At 39.1% G+C, this 18,505-nt stretch overlaps 1 long non-coding RNA gene across 1 annotated transcript in view; it reads left to right on the forward strand.

The window, feature by feature from the left end:
* Window positions 1-499: 499 nt before the first annotated feature.
* Window positions 500-18,505, forward strand: part of LOC122789456 — a 554,265-nt gene continuing 536,259 nt past the window's right edge. Inside the window, exon 1 of the long non-coding RNA XR_006362812.1 lies at window positions 500-711. This is a non-coding gene — a long non-coding RNA (uncharacterized LOC122789456). The remainder of the gene's footprint in view (window positions 712-18,505) is intronic.

Here is an 18,505-nt window from a genome sequence, read left to right on the forward strand (position 1 = left end):
TTCTTTGCAAACAGTACAGTGCAATGCTCTGCAGTAGCATGTACTCAGGTATTGTAGAAAAACAAATTGCCTGCTGTGACAAAGACTAATAAGTGTTTTCTAGCAAACTGGTTTATTGCTGGAAAATAACTGTATAAGCTGTTCAATGTCTACATAAAATGGGGCGGGGAACATGCCTCACAACTGTCCAGATTTTTGCCTCATTTTTGTTCTGTTTTTCATCAGATTGTGGTTTTCTGGCAAATCATTGAGGACAGAAGTCAGAAATTAATGGCAGACATTTAAGTTTCAGACTTAAAACCTGTTATTCTATCAACTTTCTCACTTTATAAGGGCAATATTTAATTTTAGGCCTTTGTCCAACTTTGTTGCTCTAAGAGATTGAGAAGTATGGAAGGGAAAACAAAGCACTCTTGTTAAATATAAATCAGAATTCCTACCTAGGTGTGCTAAATAATCCCCTGAAGTTTTACTGCAAGTATCTGTTGGGTGTGGCAAAGGTGTGCAGTATGAGGTTCTAATGAGCAAGGCACCAGGAAAGGGTGTGAATGTCAAAGACTAACAGAAACTTTCCAATGGTGTTTAATGTTGTTGAAAGAAATGTTAAGAAAACATTTGGTGAATTCTATTTAGGAAAGTGTGTACAGTTGTTTGAAGTGGAGTATGAGAAAGTTGGTGGAGTGATAGGAAATTGCTGAAGCTGTGGCAAAAGTGAGTATTGTGAAACTATAGTGCATTCTCTGTTGATGATAATTTGTATGGATAAGTAAAATAAAGGAATTGTTAAGCATTGCTCATGGCATTGGGAGAGTATGGGGAAAGCTGTTTTGAATATCTGTAACAACAAAATGTATTATAATAATTGTACAATAATAAAATGCTGATGTGATTCAGGGAATGCACACAGTAACCTCTTATGTTTAAGGCTGAGTGTATAAATAAGAAAGCTGCTTTGTTTTGTTTTTTTTTTTCTTAGAGGCAGTCTGAGTATTATTACAGCTTATGAAAGTTTGAAAACTGGGACAGAATGGTGATGAATTCTTTTTAAAACCTATGGATTTGAGCATGTATTTATTTATTTGATAGTTAGGCTTTAAGTATAACATGGTGTTTTAATGTGGTAAAATGGCCCTGATTTCACCAGTTTTCTATTTTGATGGGGTTAAGTAGCGGAACTGTGTTTATACTTTTGTGACAGCTCATTACAAGCAGTACAGAACAAGGTTGTGCAGTAACCAGCATTAAAGTACTTTATCAGGAAATGTACTGTAACAAATGCTGTTTTTTTATTTTTTTATTTTTTTTCCCTTGTGGTTAATGGAAAAGATATTCCTTTTATTTAACTAACTCCTTCATTGCATACCTTGGCCCCCTTCACGGTTTCCGTTTGCGTTTTTTTCCTTCCTTCCTTCCGGCATTATTTGCATTTTTTGCAGTATTCTAAAGCTCTTTTCTATTGCTTTTTCTTTTGTCCCCCCCCCCTTCTTTCTTCATTTTAGTTTTCTGCCCTCTTCTGCCTCTTTCCAGGAAACTGTTGTGTAATGCTTCCTCCTGCATTGTTTTTGTCTCATTTCTGTCCTCACTGATTGTTTTCACGTCTGTAGTCTCATAATGGGTCAACTGTCGTTTTCCCTGATGCTGTTGCCTTTATTTAAGTCCCATATACAGATTTTGCAAGTTTGCTCTTTTATTTTTTTTGTCTTCCCAAGTTTTCTCTGCTTATTTACAGAATACATGTGGTCATCCACAGTCCTTTATGAGGTGCATCATTCCTGCCTTTTTGTTCTGTTATCTCCAACATCTACTCTCTTCTGCCTTCCTTTAACAGTTTCCTGAAGGGTGGTCACTGTTTGTTCTCCGGCTTTGATTTGTGTGTCCATCTCTGTTTGAATTCTGCTCTTCCCTTCCCAACTTCTTTCTCATTTTCTTCTCTTCATCCTAGTCCTATTTTTTTTTCATTTATAGATCTGTTTTCCCTTTGCCTTTCTAACCTCTTCCTTATCCTCCCACCATGCCTGTTCCTCTCTCCTTTTGCCCGTTCTCTATTGTTTTCCAGGTATCCTTGAGTACCAGGTAGTTCCACCAGTGGGTCACTGGCATTCTTTGTTTTAATTCTTTCCTTATCTTTTTCATTTTGAGTTATTCTAATTTTCTTCCCAAGATTTCTTTTGCTGCCTTTGTCCACCATTCTTTTCCCAATAGTTTTTTTGAGGTTCCCGTTACCCCACTTCATGCATCACGATTTTACTGCTCCTTCAGTAAGTAAGCCCTTCCATGTTTCCCTCTCCATTACATGCTCCTGCTTAACCACCACCTTGTCTGTTTCTATCCAGTTTTATATATCTAGATATATGGGGAACCCCAGTCCCCTTTTTTCCTATTAAATCTCATTTTGCCTTTTTTTTTTTCCCCCCTCTTGCCTTTATTGACTCAGTCCTGTTATTTTGCGTTTGTTATACCCGTTTGTCCCATGTATATGTGACAGAAAAGATGGGGGAGATTATTGGGTGTCTCATCATTCCTGCTGCATTAATTCACCCAAGAAATGTGCAAGTCACCTCCCCTGACAGGATTCTTTGTTTCTTCCACCTTCTTGCAGTTTTTTCTCTATTGTCAAATCTTGTAAATAATGTATACTATATCCTTACTGTCTTAGATGTGTATACTATTGTAATTTACTCTCTCAGAATGCTCTGTCTCCGCTTTTTGTCATATTCATTATTTATGTCTTGTCTGCTCTTTGAGCCAAGGACGTGACCGAAGAGGATCAGTATGCCAGCTCACCATCCTGGTAAATAACTGACAAATTCTGTCTCTATTCCCAAAATAGAGCCCTAGGTACCCAAGAACAGCACCTGTTTTCCTGTTCCCATTTCCTAATCTTCTGTTTTTTTTTTATTGTTGCATCCAAGTCCTACTACTATATGAATGTCTGTCTTTTGTCTTGTAAGTCCTGTGCTGTCATCTGCCTGACAGAAACTGAGATTTTGTTTTCTGCTTTTTTTCAAGCATTGCTGACTTGTCTGACTTCCACTCCTCCATCACAAGCATGAAGAGGCCTGAAGATGGTGGGCACCCCTGTCTGGTACCCCTTTCTATCCTTGTGTCCTAGGATACATTTTCATTTATGAGTGCTTTAGTATCTGGATCATGGTATATGCACTGTATCCAGTGTGTAATCTTTCCCCTACCTGTCTTTGCTGCAGTGTATTCCATAGGAATTCCCACCTCACCTTGTCGAACTTCTGTAAGTCAGAGCACAAGTCAACTTTCCCCTTTTTGCTTCTGTTCCTCTTATGTGTATAATATTCCAGCAGAACCCACCATTTTTCTACTTTTTCCCATCCTCCAAAATTTTCCTTGCTTGTATATTTTTTGTTAATACTTAATTTGAGTCCTTACAGCAATACCTTTGCCAAAATCTTTATCTACGTCAAGGAGTAAGAGAGCAATATTCCCCCAATTCTTCCTTTCTCCTTCCCCTTTAGGTATCCTGGCTTTCTTTATTCTCTTAAATATTTTGCCAGAGTCACATGTATTCTCTTGGATTCCTACTCTTCTTCTAGAACCTTTATGTTTCTTCCTCTTCCCCTTTTGTACAACCCGGGGGTGGAGGGGTGACTCTTTCTAGTCTCCCACCTTTCCAGATCTTGGCCATTGTCAAGTTTGCATTCAGATTGTCTTTCTTCATCCTCCACTATATATCCCTCTCCATTTTTCTCCAGTTCATTCAGACTCCTCTGTCCTTTTTTTAATAGACCTGAAGTGTTACTGAGTCTTTCCCTGATTAGTTCATTCTCTTCTAAATATTCTCCACCCCCCCCCATATCCATTGTACCTTTACTCTGTGCCTGCTGCTGCTTGTATTTCTCAGTTATGTTTCCCTTTTGCCTCCCCCACTATTCACCAGTAGTCCTGTCCTCCAGTACCATTGCTGAATTTCTTTCTGTAGTACTTTATCTTCTGTTTTTCCAACTTCCTTGCCCACCACCTCTAGATCACTCTCTCTCAATCACCCTAACTTCAGTTTTACCCTTTGTCACTTTGTTATGCCAGTTTCTGACTCTGTGTCCTGTATCGACTCCTTTATTAGTCCTTTCAGTTCCATCTTGTCCTGTCTCATTCGGTTTATAACTAGGCCCATCTTTTCCCTTGTTCTCATTGCTGTATCGACTCCTTTATTAGTCCTTTCAGTTCTATCTTGTCCTGTCTCATTCGGTTTATAACTAGGCCCATCTCTTCCCTCATTCTCATTGCTGTATCGACTCCTTTATTAGTCCTTTCAGTTCTATCTTGTCCTGTCTCATTCGGTTTATAACTAGGCCCATCTCTTCCCTCATTCTCATTGCTGTATCGACTCCTTTATTAGTCCTTTCAGTTCTATCTTGTCCTGTCTCATTTGGTTTATAACTAGGCCCATCTTTTCCCTCATTCTCATTGCTGTATCGACTCCTTTATTAGTCCTTTCAGTTCTATCTTGTCCTGTCTCATTCGGTTTATAACTAGGCCCATCTTTTCCCTCATTCTCATTGCTGTATCGACTCCTTTATTAGTCCTTTCAGTTCTATCTTGTCCTGTCTCATTCGGTTTATAACTAGGCCCCTCTCTTCCCTCATTCTCATTGTTTTTTATTCCTGCACACTTGCATTTCACTGTTGCATGAATCATGTGTATGTGAGGCTCTTGTATTTGGATTTCTTCCACTTTTTCCCATTAGGTTTTAATTCCTTAAGAACCTGTCTGACCTAGTTGCTTGTACGAAAATGTTTCTTGTGAAGGTGTATTCCTTTTCATCGGGATATCTTCCTCCACATTTCCAGCCAGCCTACATCTTTCACTCTTTGGGCTATCTTTTTGTCTCCTCTTCCTTGTATTCCCTCCTTCCACACAGCCTGCCTCTTTCTGGTTTTGCAGTGACATTGTAGTTCCCACTATTATCCCTGTTAAGTCTCTTCTTGTTTGTTCAAAGTTGGCAAAAAGGTTTTTTACTACTTGGTACATATATTTTCTGTTGTTGAACTGCAGCTTCCACCCTTCCCTTCCAGATTAACCCCCTACATACCCCACTTTTATCACTTTTCTCTGTGGTTGTCTGAAGTCCTCTATGAAGTACAGTTTTTACTTTCTTTCTCCTCATCCTGCCTTGCTGATTATTAATCCTATTTTGGGTACTCGTAACACAGTATCTTCTCCAGATCTCTTGTTCCATAATAATAGAAGAATGTCTCCTCCATCCCCTCTATCTTTTCTTGTATTTTTGTTCTGATAAGACTGATGAGGCACCAATGTTCCAAGTAATTAACTGTATTTTCCTTTTTGCCTACCCAGTTGCTGCCTTCCTCAAGAGCTGACATTGTGTTTTTTTGTAGCTTCCTACTTTCCAACCTCTCAGATGGATTCCTGCCTTTTGGTTTGGGTTTTGCATGGGTATGCCTTGAACATGGGCCTTTTGAGGCTTGTTTTGGTCTCTTGTACTGTCCCTCACATTAGTACATTGTATGCCAGCTCCGTACTGATATTGCGCACTTTTTATATTACATCATTCCCATTCCTTGGTCTCGCCTTTCCACTGCTGTTCACTGACCACTTATTTACAACACGTCAGTTTTACAGCTGTTTATTATGCCTCATATACATTGCCATTCTGATTTAACTGTGAGTTGTTGTTTTCCGTTTTTCACTTCATACATTCCTTCGGATGTCTCCCAGTTAAGTGGCAATTATTGCTTATTTTGTAAGAGAAACAAACTTATTGTTACTGCATTTTATTGTACATCAGTAAGTAGCTATGAATATTATATTTCTTACCTTGTATCCTTGTCTCTATGCCCCCTTTGGTGGTCTTGTTCATCATTCATTGCCCCAGGAACTGGTAACTTTTTAAAAACAATGAGATGAAATGTTTGTCATCTTTGGAGATAATTTCACATGGTAAGGATCTTTTCATTTTAATACATTCTTCCTCCACTGTCCACATTTTTAACTGCGTTTCTCAGTGTCCATTCCTTCCACTTAAATTACTTCTGTTTAGTTGGTCACTTTCAATCCTTCTGTAGTCATGGGTTTTTACTCTCTCACTCTGCCATCCCTCACAAATGCAGCTTGTTTAGTTCCTCATTTGGCCATCAGCTCACTTGAACCATCTTATTTCAACCATGCAACTGTTTCATTTAGTATAATATGTGTAATGTAGCTTTCCTTTCACTCTGTTTCTGAGTAATCCTCACTAGACTGGCTTTTTGCTTGCCTTATTATTATTTTTTTCATTTATAGAAATGGAATGGAAGCACGCTTGCATCTCCTTGCTGCTGTCCCAATGTATATGTCCTCTTAGTGTTTGATTCCCTGGTATGGCGACTCGTATGATGGCTACACTACCAATTTCTTGACTTCCTTGTTGCTCCTTCTATTTTGTTTAAGCTGTTGTTACTCCTTCACCAGTTTTTCAAGAGCCATCTTTTCTCTTGGTCTCTTAGTTCTTGTGTTCTGTGAATCTGTTTCAACAGCTCCACTTCCAGTTACTGCTTTATCTTCTTTTGGCTCTTTCAACTTCCTCTGTAGACTTTTCATTTCTGTTATGCTGCTGTTCCATTTGTTGCAATGAGCTCACATCCTGGCCTAATGTGATTTCTTTTTTCTTTTCATGCAAAATGCACAATTGTTTTCTTTATTGGTAGCTTTTTAAATTGTCTTATAGGTTCATAGATTAGTACTAAGCTAACTGCCCTTGCGAACCATTTTAAGCCTAGCCAATTATCCCTTGTGAGACTCGAACTCTGCACCTTGTGTTTGTAAGGCAAACACCTTAACCATTAGGCCACCCTCCCAACTTTTGTTTCTGTTCACTCATCTTTCCTTCTTCCCAACCCACCCCCCCCCGGGAATAGTATTTAAAATATGCAAATTTCTCCAGGCTGTGGCCTGAGCTTTGGGACTGGGGTTTTCTAGTGACCTCTTCTGAAGCAGCTTGTTTTTGTCTGATCACTATCCAAGCTCACTTGAAATTAAGTAATTTTTTTTCTTTACAGTCAGAGGTATGGCCATGACTGTGTGAATGGTGTCCTAGGGTGTGATGGCTTGGTAACGTACCACTGGTAATGGGGAGATGAATGGCAGCATCATATTGGCCCCAAATGTCCTGTGCGCTGTTTAGACTATAGCAAGGCACTTCTCATGTTTGTAGTAAATGGCTGAGTTTACAGTGATTTTTTTTTTATTTTTTGAATCCTTAAACTTTTGCTGGGGCCACCATATCAGAGAGCTGCAGAGCGCTTGAGGGGAAGCTAGCTACAGCTCTGATTACAGCTTATGAAAGTAAGAAAATGGATAAATGGTGAATGCCTTTAAAATGTTAGGGGAAAATTACCTGAAACCCCTAACACCTGTCCAGAAAGTAATTAAAATATCAAAATAAGCAATTGCAATGCAATGCACATTGTTTCTGTGATGCAAAAGCTATTGCAACCTCCTACATTGACTATAGCACAAATCGGTCATAATCAAGTGGACCTTTCCCTGTGAATATGGACTTAGTATTGATAATGGTGTATGTGGGGCAAGTACCCTATGTTGGTATATACAGGAGCAGAGGCCTCTCATGCGTCTTGGTTTTGTTTTGGTGGTACAATGCACTGTTGTAACACTTTTACCTATGTACTGATGATTGTTTAACACGTACAAAGCTTCTACACCTCTTGGAGTATTGTATGTCTCTTTTATTTTTTGATTCTGTAGGTGTATCCAACATTGTGGAGTAGTACATTCTTGATCCACTGTGATCACGAAAGTTCCTGTCACTGCATTTGTGCATATGTTTAGATTTTTATTCTGCGGTATCTCGTTTCATGGCCTTGCTGCTTACGTTACTAATGCTTGGCAAAGAACTAGTTTTGTAGTAACTTCAACCTTGCAATACTCTTCTTTCTTCCTGTGCTGTCCTTTAATGTGATAGGAGTGATAAAAAAATTAGTTTGTGAAGAAAGTAACTTGCATGGTTGGAAGTAAGTTGTAGTCCAGGATGATTTGCCTAGTCTGAGTTATTTTAACATAATTCATTTCAACTAAATTTTGTTCATTGATTAATACCAACTTATTTTTACAATTGTCACTGTTTGCTGACACAGCATTCTGTTACTAGTACTCATAATGACAAAGACTTGATTGAATAAGATAGGGTGTCCCACAGAGTTTGGTTGTAATGCCTAAGTTGTAGGTAAAGTACAGGACTTAACCGTCTACCCCTTGATGGAATTCTCATAATCCAGTTGCCAATCCATCAGGCTAAGTAAGGATTATTTTTATTGAAGATTAAGGCATACATGATTAACATGGATATCAAAAGGCTTTACCAAACCAAAGGGTAGAATGCCAGTGGACCAAATGGAATGAGTGGCCATAGTGATGATGTCTAGCAATCCAATTAGATTAAACCCATGGTTTTGAAAAATCCACCAAAGGACTATTTAATAGCTCAGTAATACACCTTTCAAAATAGTTCTCCAAACTAGGTGTTAGACTTGTAGGTGTATAACCCTTGTGGTCCTTTTTTATATATAGGTGTGGTTTTGGAAGTCTTCATGTTAGTGGCACAGAACTGGTTTTTAACATACTGAAGAAAAATTAAAATGCTACAAAGTGCATAAAGATTACTAAACTATCACTTCAAGCCTACCGTTATGTAATACTATAGAAATGCTAGTCAGTACTGAAGTCAATACTGAAGATTGCATTTAGTTATTGCTGCCCATGTCCAGGAGGGTTGTGGGCTCTATTTCCGGTAAGAATTTATGGTGCCCCATCCACTAGTCCAGGTTCCTCTTGAACAGTGTCATAGAGATGTTCAGTTTTAGATGAATAGGTAGCCTATTCAAAGATGCAGCAGTCAGTGGGACATAAATATGTCCCTCCAACATGTCCTGTTAAGCCACAGGCCATATTTAGGTCCCTGGAACAAGTAGCACTAGTCTTGTTTTATCTACGGATATGCAGCAAGTTCATTAGGTTTGGGTCTTGAGATGGCTCTGTAAGCCAGGTATAAGGCATAAGAAGTCTATCTGATACAGTGTATAGTGACCGGGACTTCAGGTGGTCTGTGTAAGGCATGTGCTGGAGTCCCTTGAAAGCTCTGTGGTCTCTCCAGTTGCTACAGGTGATTTGTACTGTACATGCCGAATGGGGTATTTTACTTTTTTTTTTTTGTTTTTTTTTATGGGCTGGATTAGTGCCGAGTATAGAGGGGTTGTAACCTCTTTTGCTCTCACGGTGATGCCTTTACTAATAAAGTGTGTTACATTGTCTTCCATATCATGGTAGACCCCTGGTTGTCAAAGTTAAGGTCACAGTCAAATTGTGATCCCAGGTTCCTTACCACTTGGTGGGTACTTGGGGTATTATTGTTTTTGATAGTGTGAAGGGACATTGTTGTGCTCAAGGGAATGATGCGTTTCTTTGCATTCAGTTTGAGGCCATGGCTAAGACACCAGTCATTGGTCTGTGTAAGACCCTCTTTTTGGATATACTGACATTTGGGGGGTTCAATAATTGCACCCAGTTTGCAGTCATCAGTGAACTTGGTCAGCCACAGCCCCCTAGTTTTGACCTGAACTTTTGTGTGTATACCAAACACTAGGGGGCCCTGCACCTACTCCTGTGGCACCCTACTAGTAATGGGTCTGCTGGTTGATGTGAAGTCACCCACTTTGATAGTGTGTGTCTGGTTTGTGAGCCATTGGGCAACCTATCGTACAATTAAGGGGTTTACATTCAGTCTAAGTTTATCTGTAATGCCTGTGTGTGGGATTGTGTCGAAAGCCTTTGCCAAGTTGAGGTATGCTGTGTGCACAGATTTCCCTTGTCAATGGTCCTGGTCACATTTTCAAAAAAATCCACCAGATTTAACAGGCAGAATCTGCCCTTGATGTAGTCAAATTGGGTAGGATCCAGGGTTTGGAGGTCACCTATATCTTTATATATGAGGTCCATGATGATACGTTTCCAAGGCTTAACAGATGGGGCTGGTCCAGCTTATGGGTCTATAATTCCCTGGGTCTGTTGCTAGGCCACCTTTGTGGAGGGGAATAACTGTTGCTGTTCTCCATACCGCAGAGACAATGCCTGTGATTAGGCTGTGATTTGAATAGGATACTTAATGGTGATGCTAGTTTGTTTTAGTTGATTTAGAAGACAGCCTGGGATGTCGTCTGGTCCCATACTGGCTGTGTTTTTTGCCTTGGACAAAGCTTTGATGACCTGTTCAGATATATAGGGTCAGGGGGAAGTTTGGGGAAGGTTTGTAGAAGGTTTGGAGAGAATAAGGAGTGAAATTTTCACCAAACCTATTGCAGTAGTGAGTATCCCTTAAAGTTACGCATATATTTTCCTGTTAATAGAACAAATATATGCTCTTTTAAAGAGTACATGTTTAATAGCCCATTATTATAAATACAGATTACATAAGTGTTTTACTTCTGCAATTAATGATAGTCATACCTCTCAACCTATTGTAGCAAGAAATCTTGAGAAAGCAATAAATAATGGGGGACAAAGGATGGAAAATAGGTACATTTCTTTTTTTAAATATTGCTCTTACAAACTTAGTAGGTAGAACATGTTTTGCATTAGTATGAATTTTCTGAAAGTTATGAAGACTGAAACTCGAATGACTCATTTCTGCCCTCAACTGGCCAGTGATTTGCCAGAAAACAACAATTTTATTAGAAATGGACCAAAAATATGAAATAAAAATCTGAATATTCTGTGAAAATCTGTACAGTTGAGAGGTATGCAGAGGTGGACATGTATTTATATTAAAAGCAATAGTGTCAAATACTAGTGGTAATGTAAAGATGTTATCACCTGAAGTTTTGTTAGTTCTTGGCTAAATAAGACTACAATATGAGAATGTCTAGAATTCTGTCTTCCTTGACATATTGTACAAGTCCATGTTAGAATAGTTTAAATCACATATAATTAAGATGTTGTTGCCGTTAATGATACTAGCTATAGCTTTAAAATATTCCTGATGAGATTTTGCCTTCATTGACTGGTGTCTACAAGTGGTGATTAGTTTGACATAACATATATCGACATCTGTAATGTATTTCCAGGTTTGGGTTACTGTTTGCTTCTGTACCAGTGATAGAGCTGTGCTGTAGTAAGACACCGGTGGCTTTGCAAAGTCATTCATAATTCTCCATTTGAAAATTCTCTGGAGTTCCATGCCTCAGTCATTGCTACAATCACACAGCTTTTATTTTTGAGTTGTGCTAAATAGTTCATGTTTATTGACCATGGGATGGGTAAGGCCAGCCTATAACCAAATAGGTTATTTTGAGAAATGGTCTGCTAGGGCAGCTAGCATAGTACTTGCATATAAACCTATAAAGACAGCTTGAAACCATCCATTGAGTTGAATTTGGCTTAGACCTCCTAAAACTCTTCCTTGTATTGATTACTAGAATATCAGGATTCAGTACTGAGGGAGACTGCACTTTATCATAGGTTCGTAGGACGATACTAGACTATTTGCTGGGAAGCTCTTATAAGCCTAGCCAAGAATTTCACCTATGTTCCACAAAGTCAGCACCTGTTTTCCCTGTCAAACAGGGACACAGGTGGGATCCCAGGGGTGTATTTTCGGTTTCCCATCCAGTCATCCAGGTTCCTCTTAGAGGGCTAGTGAGGTATTTGCTTGGTATGGAGAGGAAGTCTATGCCACAGATGAGGGGAGTCATTGGGAGAGACACCCATCCCTCCAACAAGTTCTATTAATGTCCCAGATCAGGTTGAGACCTTGCGTGTGGGTTGTGTGAGTGGAGTTTGACTTGCAGATATGCAGCAACTCCATCAAGGCAGAGTCTGAGATGGTGACACGGGTCACACCTGAGCAGTCTGTAGAAGACTGCATAGAGGGACAGGGCTTTTAGCCTATCTGTAAAGGATAGGTGTTTGAAAGCCTGGATTTTCCTGGTCAGGAACCTCTGTGGTCTCTCCTGCTGCTGCATGTGCTTGGCAAGGCACATGCCAAAGGGGGCATTGTACTAGTTAATGGGTCTGATAAGGGAGAAATACAGGGATGTTATGACCTAATCCTTACTTATGAGGTGGGCCATGTAGAAAGCCTTCTGTACAACGAAGGCAAACATGGTGGTCAACGTCATGATTCTGTTGAGGTTGTTCTTGTGCCTGTACTGCATTGTGAGTGGCAGGGAATTCTTAAACACAGGGCCAGACTCCAAAAGAGATGCTTGCCTTGGTTTTGAAAGACACTCTCTCAATGAAAGTGGCTTACTGTGGTGTAAGACCTAATTCCAAAATCCTTGATCTTGGTGTATGTGGTCAGTTACATGGCGAGCCAGTCTTTTTTGGAATCCGACAAATTGTCTTCGTTTAATGTGCATCTCATTATCCAAGGCTCTTTTTTTTTTACCCTCCATCCATGGTAGTTGTACTATATTTGTTATGTTGGATATGCAGGTTTGTGCTGCCTTATTTTTGAGCACATGATTTACTTAATTTTGTGTGTTTTGGACTTGAGTCCAAATCTATTCCTGACCCAAATTTTTTTTTTTTTCTTGCTTGTAATCCTATTAGTTCTAATTAGCTCTTTGTTTGTTGATCTTTGTACATCTGTCATGAGAGCTGTCAGGTTTTCTTTCCAAGACAAAGCAAATAGTAATAGTACATAGTACAGTGGAATCAATACTTAAGGCATTCAAAGTTATATAAGGTTTTCCCTTAACTCAAAATTTTTCTAATTTTGAACTAATCAGTATTATGAGATTGTTTTCATGTAAATACTACATCTACTACATTGGGTTAAGAATTTATGCTTCTTCCAGCTTGTAACACTTTTTTTATATAATCCGTACTAAGTAAACCAAATATTTCTTGTTAATATCTAGTCTTGCCATGTTTATAGATATTTACCCTTGAGAGTGTGTTGAATGTCTGGTTCTGTTTTGTTTATTGATTTGTTTTTGTTGATTAGGAAAGTCCAACTGGGTTGAGGGACCCCTTTTTGGGGAGTTCCGGTGGAAAAGGGCTCCAGAAGAAAATGTATAAAAATAAAACTGAAATGCAGAGACGAATCTTGTATCTCGAACAATACTACACAGGTGGCAATACATTGTGTGTATAGTTATGTAGAGCATCATATGCAACATAGTACAGTACATTAGCAGAGTTGTGTGTGTGCGTTTTTTACTATGAGCAGAAAGTAATGAGAGAACAGTGGTGTTTGTCAGACTTTAAAATTGATCTGACTTGGGGGAGATAAAGTGGAGAGTTACATTTGAGAGAGAAGTGAGCTGTGTTTGGGTGAGTTGGAGGGGTTTAGTGGAACAGGGATATTCAGCCTAGAGGGCTGGAACAAGTACAAAGGTGATGGACTAGTAAGTCAGCTTTCCAGTTTTTCTTGAATTGTGGGATGATGTTGATTTGGCAGAGGGAAATTTTTTTTGGGGGGGGGATTCCACATTATAGTGATAGAGGTAGTAAATACTGCATGTCCATAAGAATTGTATGAAGATGTACGAGAATGATTTGTCCATGTAATGAAGATGTACGAGAATGATTTGTCCATGTATGTTACAGTGCAAGTAAGAGGATTAAAACTGGAGTAGGGAGGAAATGGATGGTAATTTAAGGGGGTAGATTGTGCTATTTTGAGGTGAGTGAATTTTAGAAGGTGAGAAAATCCAATGTAATTAAAGTGCAGTGGTGTGTTATGTTTCAGGGAATGTTGGGAGAATTTTTCCTTTTGTTGTAGGACTGTAATGTGTAAGGAGATTAATTTGTAGATTAGGAAAGGTTTCTGAGGAAGAGGTAAGATTGAAGAAGGTGTGTAGTGGCAATGGATTTTTGTACATGAGCTGACGAGAAATGGTTTACTCTGTAGAGTAATCCAAATTTTTGTTTTATTTATCTATGGCTGAGTAGTTTTGTTTGGGGGAATAGAATAATTACATATTGTCATTGGAGGAGAAGACCGAGAAGAGGGTTGTAGAGTTAAATGTTGACCCTAGGGCAAATGGCATAAGCTCAGTCTTGTGGGTGGTGGCCCCTTGCAGTCACTTCCCATTTGAGACACATTTGCTGGATGTGTAGAGAGAATCTGGTCTATTGTAGAATTGCCAGTTGTAAAAAAAAAAAAAAAAGTTTACTACATCGGGTAGGGATGTGGGTATTGAGATGTAACGTTACAGGACATATTTGCCTGAACATTAGTGGTGGTATTTGGTAGGCCTTGTAGATCAATTATTCTAATGGCTTTGGCATTGTTTTTGCAGAAACTTGGATATCCATCTTGCAGGGGGAAAATGAAGGGGTACGCTCTGGGTAGAAAGTGGAGAATGAGGTGATAATGTGTGAAGTTGGAATCCTGGTTAAAGTCTCTGCCTTATAGGCACAAGGCATGGAGTTTGATTCTCACCTTGGGTTATTGGCTAGGTTTAAAGTGGCCCTTTATGGCAGTTAGCCTAGTATTCAACTATGAATCTTATGTGGGTGGGTGCCATAGAGTATCACTTTTAGTATATAGTTAGACTTGACTGCTTATCAAAAACAAAAACAATCTTTCATTTGGAGGGGCATATTTACTCCGAGGAAGTGGAAGGTTTAAGCCTTGTTCTTGTTTTAATATCAGGTTGTCCAGGGAGTGAACTTTCAGTTTCAATAATGTAGATCAGCAGATTTATTGGCTTTAAAAGTATTGATAGTGCTGGAAGTTGTGGGCCCCGAGGTTAGGAAGTATATCCCCTCTGAAATACGCCTGTACATTTTGGAGCAGATATCTCCATTTAATGAAATGGGGAGTTACCTGCTTAAACCATTCTGCCCATCAGCCCAAGTGTTTAAGAAGGGAGAAATGGTGGAGAAGGTGGGGTATAGGGTTGTGAAGTACCATAATGAGTAAGCACTAAAGGTGTGGTAGGTGGTTGGTGATGGGAATAGAGGAGAATTCCAACAGGTATCCTCATGACTGAGGTAATGTGCTAGAAGTTTGAGTTTAGAGGATTTAGTTGGGCTATTTAATGAGTTGATGCACTTTGTAATGTTGAGAGGATAGAAGGATGATATTGTGTATTGTAGTAACTTGTTGGGTTGAGTGTTAACCATTTATACTTTATTGCTAAAGACGGGATGAAATAGATTTTTGTCATGTATGGAATAGTGAATTTTAAAAGTTTGTACTGAAACTTGCGTTTTGGTGTCTTAGCTGTGGGTAAGTGAGAAGATTTGAGATTAAAATCCTTTCATTTACAGTTATTCCTAATTTTATGTGAGACTGATTTTAAAGAAGTTATTTTTGTTGCAGGGGGTTTATATTTAATGTCTGTAAAGGTCGTTATCAACCCTTCTACAAAATCAGTAAAATGTCGTCCTAGAAAGTAAGGGTGGTAATGGAAACTGAAGATTTGTGAGGTAGCTGGGGAGCAAAGTTGGCCATTCGTAGCACATCAGCAGGAGGTAACTTAAGTGAGCATGTGTAGCTGGGAGACTCCAGTCTTACCAATTTACAATACTAAACCAGGAAAGAGGTTTAATCTTTTTTTTTTTTTTTTTTTCTAATCTGGATATTCTTTTAGTTTTAGTTTTACAGGTTCTAGGCTACGGCTGAGTGTGTGTGTGAGAAATCTAAAAGGATTTACTACTTTGTGAATTGTGTGTAAGAGTGGGGTTATGAAAAGGTTAAGATGTGCAAAATCATTTCAGTGTGGCTTTTTCTTTCCCGAGAGAGCTGATATAAGACTGGACTGTGATAGAATTTAAGTTTCTACTTTGTATAATTGCATTGTTTTCTTCTCTTTTGATGAAGTCTCTTAGGAGATGAAAGCGCTAAAATGGTTTATTAAATTCAGTATTTCATACAGTTTCATACTCCGTTTTTGTCCATACTAGTTTCCGTTTTTTTTTTTTGGTTTTGGTTCAAATTGTTTTCTTCTCTCTCACACTTGACTCGTTACCAAACTCTTGATGCAGACAAAACACATTTTTTTAGTGACAAGCTGCCTCCTGCTTTTCTGTATGAGTGATGGGTGCATTGCAGCTTTACATTCTTGCTGAAATATATTCATTCCATGTTATTGTGACAATGTAAGGTATTACCAGCTATGCCAGGAGTAGTAGGGCAGTGGATGTGTAACACATGCCAGCTTAGCTAGCTGGAGTTCTTTTAAAGAAGTGTGTCATCATTTGTATATCAAACTGATTTGTACGGGTGCTTGTGTTGAAAATGTGCTTGTAAAACTGCTTGGGTTCTAAAAAAAAAAAAAAAAAAAAAATGTCCTGCTGGGCAGAAAAAAAGAAATGCATTTGTATGTCGGACCATATTGTAACTGTTGAAATAAAACAGACGATACTGGAAGAGAAGAGGTTCATCTCAGTCCAGCTAACTTTGAAAAATAGTCTGAAATTAAATTACCTGGTAGGCCACGAAGATTGTATTTTGCAGTTATGATTGCAGTAGGAGATGATTTTTTTTTTTTAAAACAGGAATCCTGCTGTATTGTCCTTAACAGTAAAGTAATTGCTACCATGGAAGGCTGGAAGTGTTGAAATGGTTTTATGGCTTTCAGATGTTGTAACACAGCAAAGCTCAATCTGTCTGTATGGTAAGATAACAAACATGTGTGGGCTTCTAGTTCAGTTTTATTTTATATTTGAAACCTGACATAGAAGGATCACTTGCCCACTTTGCCTTACTTTAGTAAGTAACCAGTGAATAGTAAATCTTCAGATTAGTCAGGAAAATATAGTGAGATTAGTCCAGTACTGTTTTTCTGTTTCTGATGAACCTGTTATTTTAAAATCTCCTGTGATTGAAACTCCTGTGTGTGTGTGTGTGTGTGTGTGTGTGTTTGTAATTTTCATGTTTTTGTTATTAAATATATTTAAACTTTTCATAGTGGCTGTTTTTTCAGAGAATATTTTATGTTTAGTTTATTTAAGTCTTTAAATTTCTAGTCTCCCACTAGGACACAAGTGCTCTTCAGCAATTACATTCTGCTTGCTGAGCACACTCTAGCAAATCTGCAGTCTGCGGCTACCACTCCACCCATACAGTATAAGAAGGAATCAGTACTGCAAACTAAACAAAGATATACATTTTGAGCCTCAAGAGCAGGGTCAGTCCACCCAGGCATTCTACTTGTATGTTTTATGATAGTGAAGCTATTACATTAGCAGTATTTTTTAGTTGTTCTCAGCTTGCTAATAAAACTGATTGTTGTAGCCTTGTCCCCCCCCCCAGCTAGTACAGTAATCCTAACTGTCCAATAGACCGTATACATTTAATTTGGATCCCTGTGACTAAATTAACCATCAAGCAGCCCTCTCAGTGCTTTCTGCCTTAGTTTGTATCACTTGGAGGCCCACCTGTTTTATTTTCATCTCTTTACATTCCCCTTCATTGCTAATGTATCTCCCTACTCTAATCTGTGCACAAACTGGTTACTAATCAGCAAGTCAATGTAACGACACACTCCCAACCTTAATAAACTTTGCTATCTCTTCTCTCATAGGTTGGTTGGTACTAGGCTATCGGCACTAGGGCCTATACAAGCCTAGCCATAACAATTCCCTGGCTATTTCTTCCCACACTATTTACTTTCCTGCACCCCTGTCTAGCAGGGCAACTGACATGATCCCCGGGGTGAATTTCCTTTCTCCCATCCAATCGTCAAGGTTCCTTTTGAAGAGGGTCAAAGAGGCACTCTGCTTGACATATATGGGCAATCTATTCCAGAGTCTGGGAAGTCTCTGGGTCAGGAACCTATCCCTCCAGCATGTTTTGTTTATTGTGATGACAAGGTTTAGATCCCTGGAGCATGCGGCTCTGAGGGATTGGGATTTCTTTAAGTGTAGTATGTCCAACATCTCTGTTTGACATGGCCTTGTATGTTAAGCAGTGATCGCCTCGAGTAGACAATATGCGGCAGTATAGCTGGAGTTTAAGGTGGTCAGCGTAGGGCATCTGCTTTAGGCCTGTGATTCTTTTAGTGAGGTATTTCTGCGGCCTTTCCAGTTGTTACAGATGTCTTGAGAGGTACATACCAAATGGGGCATTGTATTCTATAATGGGTCTAATGAGGGATGAGTACAGTGGGACAATGAACTCCAAGCCCTTAGTGATGAGGTGTGCCACATAGAAGAATTTCCTGACTGTTGTGGCAATGTGGTTATCAAAGGTGAGACCACTGTCCACCTGTGTCCCTAAGTCTCTTATCACACGTTCGGTGTTTAGTGTACTGCCAACTATATGGCAATTCATGGGTACATGGATTTTTCCCCAAATGGGATAACTATACATTTCTTGGCATTGAGCTTGAGCCCATGGCTCTGGCACCAAGCATCTGTTTCTGTAAGGCCCTTTTGTAGAGTATCCACATCATTGTTGGGGATTCAATAATGGCTCCCAGTTTGCAGTCATCTGTGAACTTTGTTAGCCAGAGTCCCTTAGTGTTGACCTGTACTTCAGAGAAGTAGATGCCAAACAAGAGCGGTC

Source organism: Protopterus annectens, chromosome 14.part0, assembly GCF_019279795.1.
Source record: "Protopterus annectens isolate FY-2018-M chromosome 14.part0, PAN1.0, whole genome shotgun sequence".
Classification (NCBI taxonomy): Eukaryota; Metazoa; Chordata; order Ceratodontiformes; family Protopteridae; genus Protopterus; species Protopterus annectens.